This window comes from Nerophis lumbriciformis, linkage group LG26 (genome assembly GCF_033978685.3).
Source record: "Nerophis lumbriciformis linkage group LG26, RoL_Nlum_v2.1, whole genome shotgun sequence".
Classification (NCBI taxonomy): domain Eukaryota; kingdom Metazoa; phylum Chordata; class Actinopteri; order Syngnathiformes; family Syngnathidae; genus Nerophis; species Nerophis lumbriciformis.
The window spans coordinates 20857145-20871554 of NC_084573.2; the positions used below are offsets into that span (position 1 = coordinate 20857145).

Sequence of the window (14410 nt, forward strand, 5' to 3'; positions counted from 1 at the left end):
CGCTTGGGAGTAGATTTTTCTCCATGTGGCCCCCGAACTAAAATTAGTTTGACACCCCTTGTGTAAAGTATATTTATAAGTTAGCGCCCTGTAGACATCTGTGAAAATGTTGCAAACAGCCCCTTTAATAATTTCCAAGCAAAAAAATGGCTAAATAAACTAAAAACAACAATACCAGAGTATTATTGGCCACGAGGAGACCAAACCAATCAGAAAGGGCTGTTCTGATTGGCTGAGCGTCAGGCAGCATTACTGGTTTAAATGAATAGTAAAGGTGGAGGGCATGTATAGTATCAAAAAACCAGCTCGGTCATAAACATTATTTTTATTATTTGCAATTGTTGATTCCTACTTTGCGGGAATTCATTTATCACGGTCATGTCTGAATCCATCCTATTTGGGTCCCACATCAACCTTAAGAAAGTCAGTGACTTCACTATTAAAGTGGGTGACATTGTTATCACCAGGAAAGATGAGGTCACCTACCTAGGTTCTATTCTAGAGGCTAATCTTTCCTGTGATAAAATGGCAACCAAGGTAATCAAAAAGGTCAACCAACGAACAAGATTTCTCTATAGAATCTCCTCTCTGGTCAACAAAAGCACCATGAAGATTCTAGCGGGAACTCTCGTTCTACCCTTTTTTGATTACGCATGCACCTCCTGGTACCCTAGCACCTCCAAAACCCTCCAATCTAGAATCCAAACATCCCAGGACAAGCTAGTCAGATTACTTTTAGAGCTCCACCCCAGATCACACCTCACTCCTACCCACTTCTCCGAAGTGGGCTGGCTCAGGGTGGAGGACAGAGTAAAACAACTTGCACTGAGCCTGGTCTATAAAATCCGCTACACCTCCCTGATACCGAAGTACATGTCAAACTACTTCCTTAACGTAAATGACCGCCATAACCACAACACCAGGGGGAGCTCCACTAACCACGTTAAACCCAGATTCCGATCTAACAAAGGTCTTAACTCATTCTCTTTCTATGCCACATCAAAATGGAATGCGCTCCCTACAGGTGTAAAAGAAAGGGCATCTCTATACTCCTTCAAAACCGCATTAAAAGAACACCTCCAGGCAACTTCAACCCTAAACTAACACCCTCCCTTCCACATCCTACCTCCCTGGATTGTAAATAATCAAATGTAGATACTTATTCTTATGCTTTCTGATCTCTCTCTCTCACTATGTCCACTACTTGCTGTCCATATCCTACCAAGTCAGTCCTACACTGTCCATTTCTCTGATGATGCAATTGTTGATGACTGAAGTGTTGATATCAACCAAACCAAACCCCCCCACCCCCCCCTCCACATCGCACACCCCGGATTGTCAATAATGTAAATAATTCTATGTATATACTCTGATGATTATCTTGTGTGATAACTGTATTATGATGATAGTATATATATGTATCATGAATCAATTTAAGTGGACCCCGACTTAAACAAGTTGAAAAACGTATTCGGGTGTTACCATTTAGTGGTCAATTGTACGGAATATGTACTGCACTGTGCAATCTACTAATAAAAGTTTCAATCAATCAATCAATCAAACCAATTAACAGCGATAAACGAGAGACGACTGCATTCAAATGAATAATTAAGGACCCAAATGTGTTAGGACATTCATAACCATAATAATAACTTTGTCAACTTCTAACCAGGATTGTATGAATAATATTGTTTAGATATGGTTTTGTAATGATGATAACAAGTGTTGTTGGATCACTAAACCCGAACAGGAAGTACACAGTTTAACAAGATAAAGTTGTGTACACGTCCCCGCATGGAGGACACTTTTATTTTTTAAGCGCATGCCGGAAATGCAGGGAGTCCTTAAGCTAACATGACATCCTCCTGCTTTATGGCAATTCATATTAGGACCGACCTCACACGGCCTTCAGCGGGTGACTTGTCCACAAACACTTGGCGTGTGCAGGCCGACGGCGATAAACCCACGAGTGTGTGTTCGTAAGCTTCACTAGGGCAGGTAAACAAAACACACACGGAGGCGCGACTTAGACCGAATGCACCCGTTAACCCCAGGAGGCGCGTCCTCGTATGCTCGCTCGCCGTGGAGGCGGCGGTTCCGCGCGCGCTGATGTGTCTCCGTCTATGTGTTAAAAGGACGACTCTCCCCCCCACCCCCGGTCGTAATGTTCGCAGCCGCTGTTACGGTGAGGACATGTACGCTCTGTTGGAATACGTCCCCACATTACCGCCCCCATATTGGGTTTGACATTCCTCCCACCATCCAAAAAAAAACCAAAAAAAAAAAAACTCCCAAGTTCACTCTGAGGCTTCACGCGCAGCTCCAGCCCACCATGTTGTTCCAATGCGCGCGAGCAATACCATTATTATTATAACTGCATTTTGTAAACGCAAGCGGCTGCCAGGTGAAAAATGTAATGTTTGTATTTACCGTATAGTCCGACCCTGACGGCCGTCGTTTTCCCCTCCTCGCTTTCACTCACCCCCTCTCTCTGCCTCGCTCGCTGGGCTGCTTCCGCCGCTCTCTCCCTCTCTGTCATTAGCTAGCTAGCGGCGGACCGCTGCAGCAACACCGCGAAGGTGTCCGCAGGGTCCTAATGCTTTGTCAGTACTGTCTTAAGGGTCAAATCAGTAGTCTAAAGCATCCATCCATCCATCCATTTTCTACCGCTTATGCCCTTTGGGGTCGCGGGGGGCGCTGGAGCCTATCTCAGCTACAATCGGGCGGAAGGCGGGGTACACCCTGGACAAGTCGCCACCTCATCGCAGGGCCAACACAGATAGACAGACAACATTCACACTCACATCCACACACTAGGGCCAATTTAGTGTTGCCAATCAACTTATCCCCAGGTGCATGTCTTTGGAAGTGGGAGGAAGCCGGAGTACCCGGAGGGAACCCACGCAGTCACGGGGAGGACATGCAAACTCCACACAGAAAGATCCCGAGCCCGGAATTGAACCCAAGACTACTCAGGACCTTCGTATTGTGAGGCAGATGCACTAACCCCTCTTCCACCGTGAAGCCCTAGTCTAAAGCAGTGTTTCTCAAATGGGGGTACGCGTACCCCTGGGGGTACTTGAAGGTATGCCAAGGGGTACGTGAGATTTTTTTTTAATATTCTAAAAATAGCAACAATTCAAAAATCCTTTATAAATATATTTATTGAATAATACTTCAACAAAATATGAATGTAAGTTCATAAACTGAACATCAAATCAAGTAGGCTATTCCATTCATTACCATAAACCCAGAGTTTCCCCCATGCCATGATGGTTTGACCCTCACTAAAATGTCTGTCAAAAAGAACTGAAAAGAAATGCAACAATGCAATATTCAGTGTTGACAGATAGATTTTTTGTGGACATGTTCCATAAATATTGATGTTAAAGATTTATTTTTTTGTGAAGAAATGTTTAGAATTAAGTTCATGAATCCAGATGGATCTCTATTACAATCCCCAAAGAGGGCACTTTAAGTTGATGATTACTTCTATGTGTAGAAATCTTTATTTATAATTGAATCACTTGTTTATTTTTCAACAAGTTTTTAGTTATTTTTATATCTTTTTTTCCAAATAGTTCAAGAAAGACCACTACAAATGAGCAATATTTTGCACTGTTGTACAATTTAATAAATCAGAAACTGATGACATAGTGCTGTATTATACTTCTTTATCTCTTTTTTTCAACCAAAAATGCTTTGCTCTGATTAGGGGGTACTTGAATTAAAAAAATGTTCACAGGGGGTACATCACTGAAAAATGTTGAGAACCACTGGTCTAAAGCAGTGTGTAGCCAGTTCAGTTTTAGTTTTGTTCTGCATAGTTTTAGTTTTGTTCTGCATAGCCTTCCCTAAGCTTCAATGCCTTTTCTTAGCGGCACTCACCTTTTGTTTATTTTTGGTTTAAGCATTGGACACATTATTTACCTGCACGCTGCCTCCTGCTGTTTCCGACATCTACAAAGCAATTAGCTACCGGATGCCACCTACCGATATGGAAGAGTATTACACGGTTACTCTGCCGAGCTCAAGACAGCACAGACACTCAACAACAACACATCATTTGCAGACTATAATTACAAGTTTTCAAAAAAATATTTTTAACCCAAATAGGTGAAACTAGATAATCTCCCACGGCACAGTGGTTGAAAAACACTGGTCTAAAGCAGTGGTGCTCAACCTTTTTTCAGTGATGTACCACGTAAGCAGCTAAGCCCGTGACCTTCGATCCCTCAGGCTGTACTGCATCAACAAGCGACATCAGTGTGTAAAGGATATCACCACATGGGCTCAGGAACACTTCAGAAACCCATTGTCAGTAACTACAGTTGGTCGCTACATCTGTAAGTGCAAGTTAAAACTCTCCTATGCAAGGCGAAAACCGTTGATCAACAACACGGAGAAACGCCGTCGGCTTCGCTGGGCCTGAGCTCATCTAAGATGGACTGATACAAAGTGGAAAAGTGTTCTGTGGTCTGACGAGTCCAAATTTCAAATTGTTTTTGGAAGCTGTGGACGTCGTGTCCTCCGGACCAAAGAAGAAAAGAACCATCCGGATTTTTATAGGCGCAAAGTTGAAAAGCCAGCATCTGTGATGGTATGGGGGTGTATTAGTGCCCAAGACATGGGTAACTTGCACATCTGTGAAGGCACCATTAATGCTGAAAGGTACATACAGGTTTTGGAGCAACATATGTTGCCATCCAAGCAACGTTACCATGGACGCCCCTGCTTATTTCAGCAAGACAATGCCAAGCCACGTGTTACATCAACGTGGCTTCATAGTAAAAGAGTGCGGGTACTTGACTGGCCTGCCTGTAGTCCAGACCTGTCTCCCATTGAAAATGTGTGGTGCATTATGAAGCCTAAAATACCACAACGCAGACCCCCGAACTGTTGAACAACTTAAGCTGTACATCAAGCAAGAATGGGAAAGAATTCCACCTGAGAAGCTTAAAAAATGTGTCTCCTCAGTTCCCAAACGTTTACTGAGTGTTGTTAAAAGGAAAGGCCATGTAACACAGTGGTGAACATGCCCTTTCCCAACTACTTTGGCACGTGTTGCAGCTAAGTTAATTATTATTTGCAAAAAAAAAATAAAGTTTATGAGTTTGAACATCAAATATCTTGTCTTTGTAGTGCATTCAATTGAATATGGGTTGAAAAGGATTTGCAAATCATTGTATTCCGTTTATATTTACATCGAACACAATTTCCCAACTCATATGGAAACAGGGTTTGTATAACAGTGCAAAATATTGCCCATTTGTAGTGGTCTTTCTTGAACTATTTGGAAAAAAAGATATAAAAATAACTAAAAACTTGTTGAAAAATAAACAAGTGATTCAATTATAAATAAAGATTTCTACACATAGAAGTAATCATCACCTTAAAGTGCCCTCTTTGGGGATTGTAATAGAGATCCATCTGGATTCATGAACTTAATTCTAAACATTTCTTCACAAAAAAATAAATCTTTAACATCAATATTTATGGAACATGTCCACAAAAAATCTAGCTGTCAACACTGAATTTTGCATTGTTGCATTTCTTTTCACAGTTCTTTTTCAGAGACATTTTAGTGACAAACCTGAGCTTGTGCTTCACTGAGTTTATGAACTTACATTCATATTTTTTTTAAGTATTATTCAATAAATATATATATAAAGGATTTTTGAATTGTTGCTATTTTTAGAATATTAAAAAAAAAATCTCACGTAACCCTTGGCATACCTTCATGTACCCCCAGGGGTACGCGTACCCCCATTTGAGAAGCACTGGGCTAAAGCAGTGTTTTTCAACCACTAGTGTGCCGTGAGATACAGTCTGGTGTGCCGTGGGAGATTATGTAATTTCACCTAATTGGGTTAAAAGTTGGTACATTGTAAGGCCCCGTTTACACTGGGCCACGGATAAGGTTATCCAGGGTAAATCCCACCTAACCTTATCCGTGTCCACACACAACAAGCCACCGTTTAAGACCCCCTTCCCCCTCCGTCCGCCGGCATTCTTGCCAACCCTCCCAATTTTCCCGGGAGATTTCCGAATTTCAGTGCCCCTCCCGAAAATCTCCCGGGGCAACCATTCTCCCGAATTTCTCCCAATTTCCACCCGGACAGCAATATTGGGGGCGTGCCTTAAAGGCACTGCCTTTAGCGTCCTCTCTCACCTGAAAATGAGACTATTATACATGTCTCTGTTATCCATAGGTTTATCTATAACCCATAAAGTAGGCAGGCACGGAGCTATTTCTCAGCATGCGTTTATTCCAGCCGGCACGTTAATACACTGACACACAACATTCGGATTCCCCTCATGCATTGCTTCAAAACTACGGCAAGTATTAATGTCCAAAAACATAACAGAGACGAAGCAGAAGAACGAAGAAGAGACATGGCGACGACGAGTAAGAAGAAGACAGTGACGTGCGGTGAGGTTGGTGGCTGTTGAGGCACTGACTTCATCACAGTCAGATTTACAAACATATGAACCCTAAAGAGTATCTTATTCACCATTTGATTGGCAGCAGTTAATGGGTTATGTTTAAAAGCTCAAACCAGCATTCTTCCCTGCTTGGCACTCAGCATCAAGGGTTGGAATTGGGGGTTAAATCACCAAAAATGATTCCCAGGCGCAGCGCCGCTGCTGCCCATTGCTCCCCTCACCTCCCAGGGGGTGATCAAGGGGATGGGTCAAATACAGAGGACAAATTTCATTACACCTAGTGTGTGTGTGACAATCATTGGTACTTTAACTTAACTTTAACTTTACACATACAAACTGTAGCACACAAAAAAGCACATGTAATTAAAAAAACGTTATTATGGTCTTACCTTTACTTAGAAATTAAGTCCATGTGCCGCAACTAAAGCCCTCACTTAAACTTTCCACGTGCAAGATTGAATGTATTTAAAAAAGTGTAACCGAGGGTTCATAAATGTCGCCTATACTGTATGAAACTACAAAATAACAAACACGGAGGCTCCAGTTTACACGAGGACCACTTTATTTACCTTCTTTCAAAAACCTCCGCAACGTGACATTACTTCCGCTCTTAGCGCCTTCAAAATAAGAGCTCAAGGCATATACTGTATAACAGCGCATAACAGGAACTTAACGTCACAAAGAGGAAAGCCCATGAAAATAGGTTACAAAAGTTATTTAATAAGAAGCCAAAAAGTGCAAAAACAATAATGTTCGTGTTGGAGGAGTTGTGAATTAGGTACACCTGCAGTCTGCAGGTGTATCTAATGTTGTGTCCCTGCAGTCATTCACAACTCCTCCAACACCAACATTATTGTTTTTGCACTTTTTGGCTTCTTATGAAATCATTTTTTAAAATAGATTCAATCTTGCACGTGGAAAGTTTAAGTGTGGGCTTTAGTTGATATAACAATTCTACGGCGGGGGTGCAGGAGGCGAGCCTCACACAGTGCGTCTTTTGCAGCCGTTTTATGATCGCTCAGCACAAGAAATACGTTACACACATACAGTTGTTGACAAAATACACTGTACATTATATACCTCAGCTAACTAAACTATGGAAATGTATAATATAATTCATATAGCAATACAGTCTCACTGCACAGCAGGCCAGCAGTTAGCCGAGTCCGCAATCTTAGGTGAGGCACAACGCAGTGACTTGCCTCAACTGGCTGCTGTTCACCGCACCGTCTCTTCTCAGTATTTGAACAGCAAATGTGAAAATTCTGCGATTTTGAATAAAAATAATCTAAAACTGGTGAAGTTAAATGGAAAATAACTTTATAGTATAATCACTGGATACATATAACAATTTAATTTTTTTTTTTTTCTTTTTTAATTTTTTTTCTTTCCATGATGGCAGGTGAGGCCCCGCCTCACCTGCCTCTAGTGACTGCACGTCACTGGAAGAAGAAGTACGCTTGCAAGTTCCAAAATGATTGGAAAAAATAATTTCAGTTCATCCAGGACAGCTCGAAGGGGAAGGGGTATGCTGCCTGCACATTTTGTAGATCAGACTTTTATGTGTGTGTATGTGTGTAAATAAATAAACACTGAAATTCAAGTATTTCTTTTATCTATATATATATATATATATATATATATATATATATATATAAGAAATACTTCAATTTCAGTGAGTTCTAGCTATAAATATACTCCTCCCCCCTTAACCCCGACCCCGCCCACCTCAACCCCCTCTCCCCAATCTCTCGAATTTGGAGTTCTCAAGGTTGGCAAGTATGTTTGTGAGCAAGTTCTAAAATTTAACTTATCTGAACAATATCCAGGCAGCACGGTGGACAGGGGTTAGTGCATGTGCCTCACAATACGAAGGTCGTGAGTTCAATCCCGGAATCGGGATCTTTCTGTGTGGAGTTTGCATGTTCTCCCCGTGACCGCGTGGGTACCCTCCGGGTACTCCGGCTTCCTCCCACCTCCAAAGACATGCACCTGGGGATAGGTTGATTGGCAACACTGAATTGGCCCTAGTGTGTGAATGTGAGTGTGAATGTTGTCTGTCTATCTGTGTTGGCCCTGCGATGAGGTGGCGACTTGTCCAGGGTGTACCCCGCCTTCCGTCCGAATGCAGCTGAGATAGGCTCCAGCACCCCCTGCGATCCCAAAAGGGACAAGCGGCAGAAAATGGATGGATGGATGAACAATATCCAGTGTTGTGGTATTTCAATTAACTGGAATCCAGTGGGCTGTGAGGCCCTATTGTAGTGAATCACACCTGAGCCATCATAAATTAATCAAATCTTTATTAGACACGTAAACAATGTGATAAAGAATATTTAACATTAATCAAACTAGGGATCTAGATATCTGGTCAGGACACTTCTCACTCTTTTGCCTTCACCTTCATTGTCCATTCCTTTTTGGTGACTTTATATACTCTGGACCTAGACGTTGAGTCGGCGACATACATGGCGGACAATAACTGATACAGTCGGCTTTGCCAGTCCAAATGCATTCGCTGTTTTCCTCGACGGCCAGGTAATACAAAGCACACGCTATCTTTTGTATCACATCCACGGGAGCCCGTATTCTCCTTGTCTCTCCTTCGACTAATGGACAAAGTTTTTCGTTTAGTAGCATCACAGCTGACCCAGCCGGACATTGGAAAGTTCTCTTGCCGTCTGAGAAGTGTTGTATCCTAAATAGCTGCAATCGCTTTCTCTTAAGGTATTCATGTGTGATTTCCACAAGCGTCTGTACATGTAGAAGAAGGGGAAACACGGGCATGTCTGGATGACTCGCCTTAATATTTCCATTGGTTAGCTCCGAGCTACGAAACCGCTTTATTATGAAGCTGGCTGTGGCGTGTTCTCTCTGACGTCACTTCCTGTGTGGAGTGTGGTCTTTCTGGCGTCACTTCCTCTCCGAACTCATTTTCTAAACGAACAATGAGTCCATACAAAGCTAAGTGCCGGAGATTCAAAAATTACACGGCTGACTTACCCGTGTAAACATTTGTCCAAGGAGGGGGACCTTAAACGATAGTTTAGTGTGGTTGAAACGGGGTTTAGACTAAATAATTATCCGTTTAAGGGGTTAAGCGACTTAGTGTAGACATGGCCTAAGTCTACTTTATACCTTTTGTTTTTGCCCTCTTTTTGTGCCCTTGTGTGCACGATATTTCCAGCCTGTGATCATGACAAACCATGCTCCCGACATCTACAAAGCAATTAGCTACCTGCTGCCACCTACTGATATGAAACATGGTTACTCTGCAGCTCGAGACTATGGACTGGACTCTCACTATTATGTTAGATCCACTATGGACTGGACTCTCACAATATTATGCTAGATCCACTCGACGTCCATTGCACCGATCGCCCAGGGGTGTGTGTGTGTGGGGGGGTTGAGTTTTTTCTTGCCCTTATGTGAGATCTGAGCCGAGGATGTCGTTGTGGCTTGTGTAGCCCTTTGAGACACTCGTGATTTAGGGCTATATAAGTAAACATTGATTGATTGATTGATTGATTGATTGAAAGACAGCACAGACACTCAACAACGGATTCTAATTACTGGTTTGCAAGCAAAAAATATTTTTAACCCAATTAGGTGAAATTATGTAATCTCCCACAGTACACCAGGCTGTATCTCACGGCACACGAGTGGTTGAAAAACATTGGTCTAAAGCAGGGGTCCCCAACCTTTTTTGCACCACGGACCGGTTAAATATAGGCATTATTTTCAGGGACCGGCTTTCCAAATGTGCCAGAGAAATACAACAAAAATAAGTGCGTGAAAAATACAACTCACTATAACTAGATGTCCGAATATCGGCCTGTCGATATTATCGTCCGATAAATGCATTAAAATGTAATATCGGGAATAATCGGTATCGTTTTTTTATTATCGGTATCGTTTTTTGTTTTTGTTTTTTTTTTTTGTTTTTTTTTATTAAATCAACATAAAAAACACAAGATACACTTACAATTAGTGCACCAACCCAAAAAACCTCCCTCCCCATTTACACTCATTCACACAAAAGGATTGTTTCTTTCTGTTATTAATATTCTGGTTCCTACATTATATATCAATATATATCAATACAGTCTGCAAGGGATACAGTCCGTAAGCACACATGATTGTGCGTGCTGCTGGTCCACTAATAGTACTAACCTTTAACAGTTAATTTTACTCATTTTCATTCATTACTAGTTTCAATGTAACTGTTTTTATATTGTTTTACTTTCTTTTTTATTCAAGAAAATGTTTTTAATTTATTTATCTTATTTTTTTTTTTTTTTTTTAAAGTACCTTATCTTCACCATACCTGGTTGTCCAAATTAGGCATAATAATGTGTTAATTCCACGACTGTATATATCGGTTGATATCGGTATCGGTAATTAAAGAGTTGGACAATATCGGAATATCGGATATCGGCAAAAAGCCATTATCGGACATCCAAAACTATAACGCTTAATTAGTGGGAGCCCTGGGCTTGTTTCTTTGCAATGAGCGCCCCAGCAGGTTGATGGTAAACTGCAGATGGAAACCAGCATTTGGCTACAATCTGTCACATTTATATCTTACATGTTCATTAATGTGCATTGTATCATGTCACAAAGTTAGAACAAATATAACAAATGGCAACTTCCTATGAGGAGTTTTATTGTACATCTATAAACAAGCTTATTGGTGTGTCTAGTGGGATAGGCGTAAGTTAGTCGGAGAAAATGCAGTCGTTTATAAATTATTTAATGTTTCTGTGTGGCCCGGTAGCAAATGCGTGACGGACCGGTACCGGTCCCCGGACCGGTGGTTGGGGACCCCTGGTCTAAAGGATAGATATCTTTGTCAGTTTTCACGACTATATCTGTGTTTGTGCTGTTCATTGTTATATTGTTAACCAACAATAAGGGCTTTGGGGCAAGAAGCCAAAATGGTTTTTAGTTTTTGTATAAAACAAATGTACCATAAAGTGAATAAATCTTTGTGGATAGTGTTACAATGTATTGTGACTGTGTATTGTTAAATTGTTCATTAATAGGTGTGTTGATTTTTTTCTTTTGCCTCAAATCTTTATCATTTGTTTTAGTCTAGTCACAACTAACACATTAACAGTGATGGGCAAGCTACTTGGAAAATGTAGTAAGCTAAGCTGCAAGTTACTCTTGATCACAGTTGTCATACTCAAGGCCCGGGGGCCAGATCTGGCTCGCGACATCATTTTATCTGGCCCGCAAACACCTGAAAATGATATGTGTCAATAAAGTACTTAATATTTTCTCACTAAATGTAATTTATTTGTTTCCTTTTGACAGGGAAAAATATATGTACTGCTTGAAATTGCATACTTTTTAAACTTTAATGGCATCCAATATTGCAACAAATATTACAGTATATTATCATACTTTCCAAACATGTTTTATCTAAATAAAATTACTTAACTTTACAGCAAACTACCCCTCAAATTAATAAAAATGACGATACATTTTACGTTGCTCTTTACAGCATAGTACTGTAAATTGAAAAAAACTACTACTGTTTTTTGCGTTAAAATTCTGTTGACTGAGCTGCCAATTTTTGACTGTAAATTCTACGGTTGTTGTTTTTAATGGTGTATTACTGTAAATGGAAAAACAGTACATTTGTTTTTAATGGTAGAAAAACTGGAAGCTAAGTTGCACCAAAAAATAAAGAACTTGTACTGTCTTTCCACTAACAATATAATGTTGTAAAAACCAATGTAAATTTACACAAATTCTGGCAATTATGCTGCTAGCTTTTTCCGTTAATTAAACTTAATTAAATACCTTAACTAGAGTAACAATATACAATTAACTACGATAACTACATTAAATAAACTACATTAAGTACCTTAACTAAACTAGATTAAATATGAAATAAACTACAATAACTACACGAAAAAAAGTACATCAAATACTTAAACTATTATAACTAGTTCATAAAATAACTACGCTACAATAGCTATATTAAATACCTTAATTTAACCTCAATAACTAGTTTATGAAATAACTACGCTACAATAACTACATGATATAAACTACATTAAATACCTTAATTTAACTACTAGTTTATGAAATGACTAGTATTGGGTTAGTTACTGAAAACCAGTAACTAGTTAGAGTTACTAGTTACTTTATTTCAAAAGTAACTCAGTTACTAACTCAGTTACTTACACCAAAAAGTAATGCGTTACTGTGAAAAGTAACTATTTAGTTACTTTTTTTTTTTTTTAAGGCTCCCATTAATGCCCTTTTAGCCTTCATTTCAGTACTGTTATTGCACCGGAGAATAATAGAATCTGTTGATCAACTTGACATGCATTTGCATCACTGAACTCTGCTAAGCAATGTGGTCTACATACAACACACAAAGACAAAGATATGTTTCAAAGGGCCCATTTATTTCAGGCCAGAACAAATTGACAAAACTATTTTAAATAGCTGCAACATAACATACATACAGTAAGTAACAAACCGCATAATAACAACATGGCTGTAAACCTGGCTTCACCCAAGGAAGGCACACATGACATGATTATATGTCATGTCACTATATACAGCACACATACTGCTATACACAAAGCCTAACCAGGCATTTTTTTCTCTCAAGGAATTGTGAAATAAAATCATGTCTTCAGGAGATCAACACTGTACTGAAGCCCAGAACACTCTACGCATTTCCCCAGTTTTAGTTTAGAGAAAAGGAAAGATTGGACTGGCCCACTAGCATCCCTCTTTATGTTTGTGAACTTTATAGTCTATACATTTAGAGTGATGTGATAATCAAACACTCTAGAATGAAAGAGTATATAAGAGAATTGACAGAGTGTGTACCTTCAGTGCTGAATGATGAGCAGAGGCAGAGTTTGGAGTGTCTTCTTGAGCTTGCTTTCCATGTTTATGTACTCACTGTCCAGGTACTTGGAACATGTTTTCCGTGCCATTTGCTGTTTGACGCCGGTATCGTGCTAATTAGCTGCCTGAAATCGGGTGACTCCACTGTAGAAATAGCCTGCATGTCTTCTAGCACATACGTTGCAATGGCTCTATCAATGTTGTCCTGGCTAACAGTCCCTTCGTTAAAATCCTGCGGTGGAGGTGAAGTGGCATCGGAGTCTGTGTCTCTCTTTACTAGCTTCATAGAAGCATGTTGCTTTTGTAGCGGTTTCTGTTATGTTTTACTAAAGGGGAGGTGACGGCTCAGACACTAGAGGGCAGTAATGATACAATGATTTATTATATCCATCCATCCATCCATTTTCTACCGCTTATTCCCTTTGGGGTCGCTGGAGCCTATCTCAGCTACAATCGGGCGGAAGGCGGTGTACACCCTGGACAAGTCGCCACCTCATCGCAGGGCCAACACAGATAGACAGACAACATTCACACTCACATTCACACACTAGGGCCAATTTATATATATATATATATATATATATATATATATAATAAGCAACACTAATAAACTATAGAATGGAGTGTGAACTAGATCCAAAAGTGTATGTGGTGTAAGGCTGTGTGTAGTTAGCTGAAGTGTGTGTTACCAAGTGTTGAACGAGAGACGAGGAAGTCCAGGGGAAGAGGGGAATCCATGTCCAAGCGGGAGGTCGAGATCCAAGGGGCAGTCCGAGAAGCAGGGATACGACGTCGAGGAATGACGAGACACACAGCAACGTCAAAACACGGGAACGGAGGTTGTACGTCAAATGAGAACTAAGTTCCCGCGCCGATCCTTGGGTCCACTGGTCCTTTTATCCAGATCGCCCTCATCAGTCCCAGGTGTGCAGATTGCCAGTGAGTGATTGCAGCTGGCGGGTGCTGCAGGGCGGAGACGCGCGCGGCGCGTCCCTGGATGTGCGCGCCGGTGGGCGTGTCTCGAGGTGCGCACAGACGGGTGAGCGGCGTTGGCAGGAGTCTGAGCCGTAACAGTTTCAGCAGA

At 40.8% G+C, this 14410-nt stretch overlaps 1 protein-coding gene across 4 annotated transcripts in view; it reads right to left on the bottom strand.

The window, feature by feature from the left end:
• Window positions 1–2475, bottom strand: part of LOC133623807 (DNA (cytosine-5)-methyltransferase 3A-like) — a 78640-nt gene extending 76165 nt beyond the window's left edge. For all 4 annotated transcript variants that reach the window (XM_072916271.1, XM_072916270.1, XM_061987213.2 and 1 more), the window contains exon 1: window positions 2431–2475. The gene's annotated coding sequence lies outside the window, so the exon portion shown is untranslated. The remainder of the gene's footprint in view (window positions 1–2430) is intronic.
• Window positions 2476–14410: the final 11935 nt, after the last annotated feature.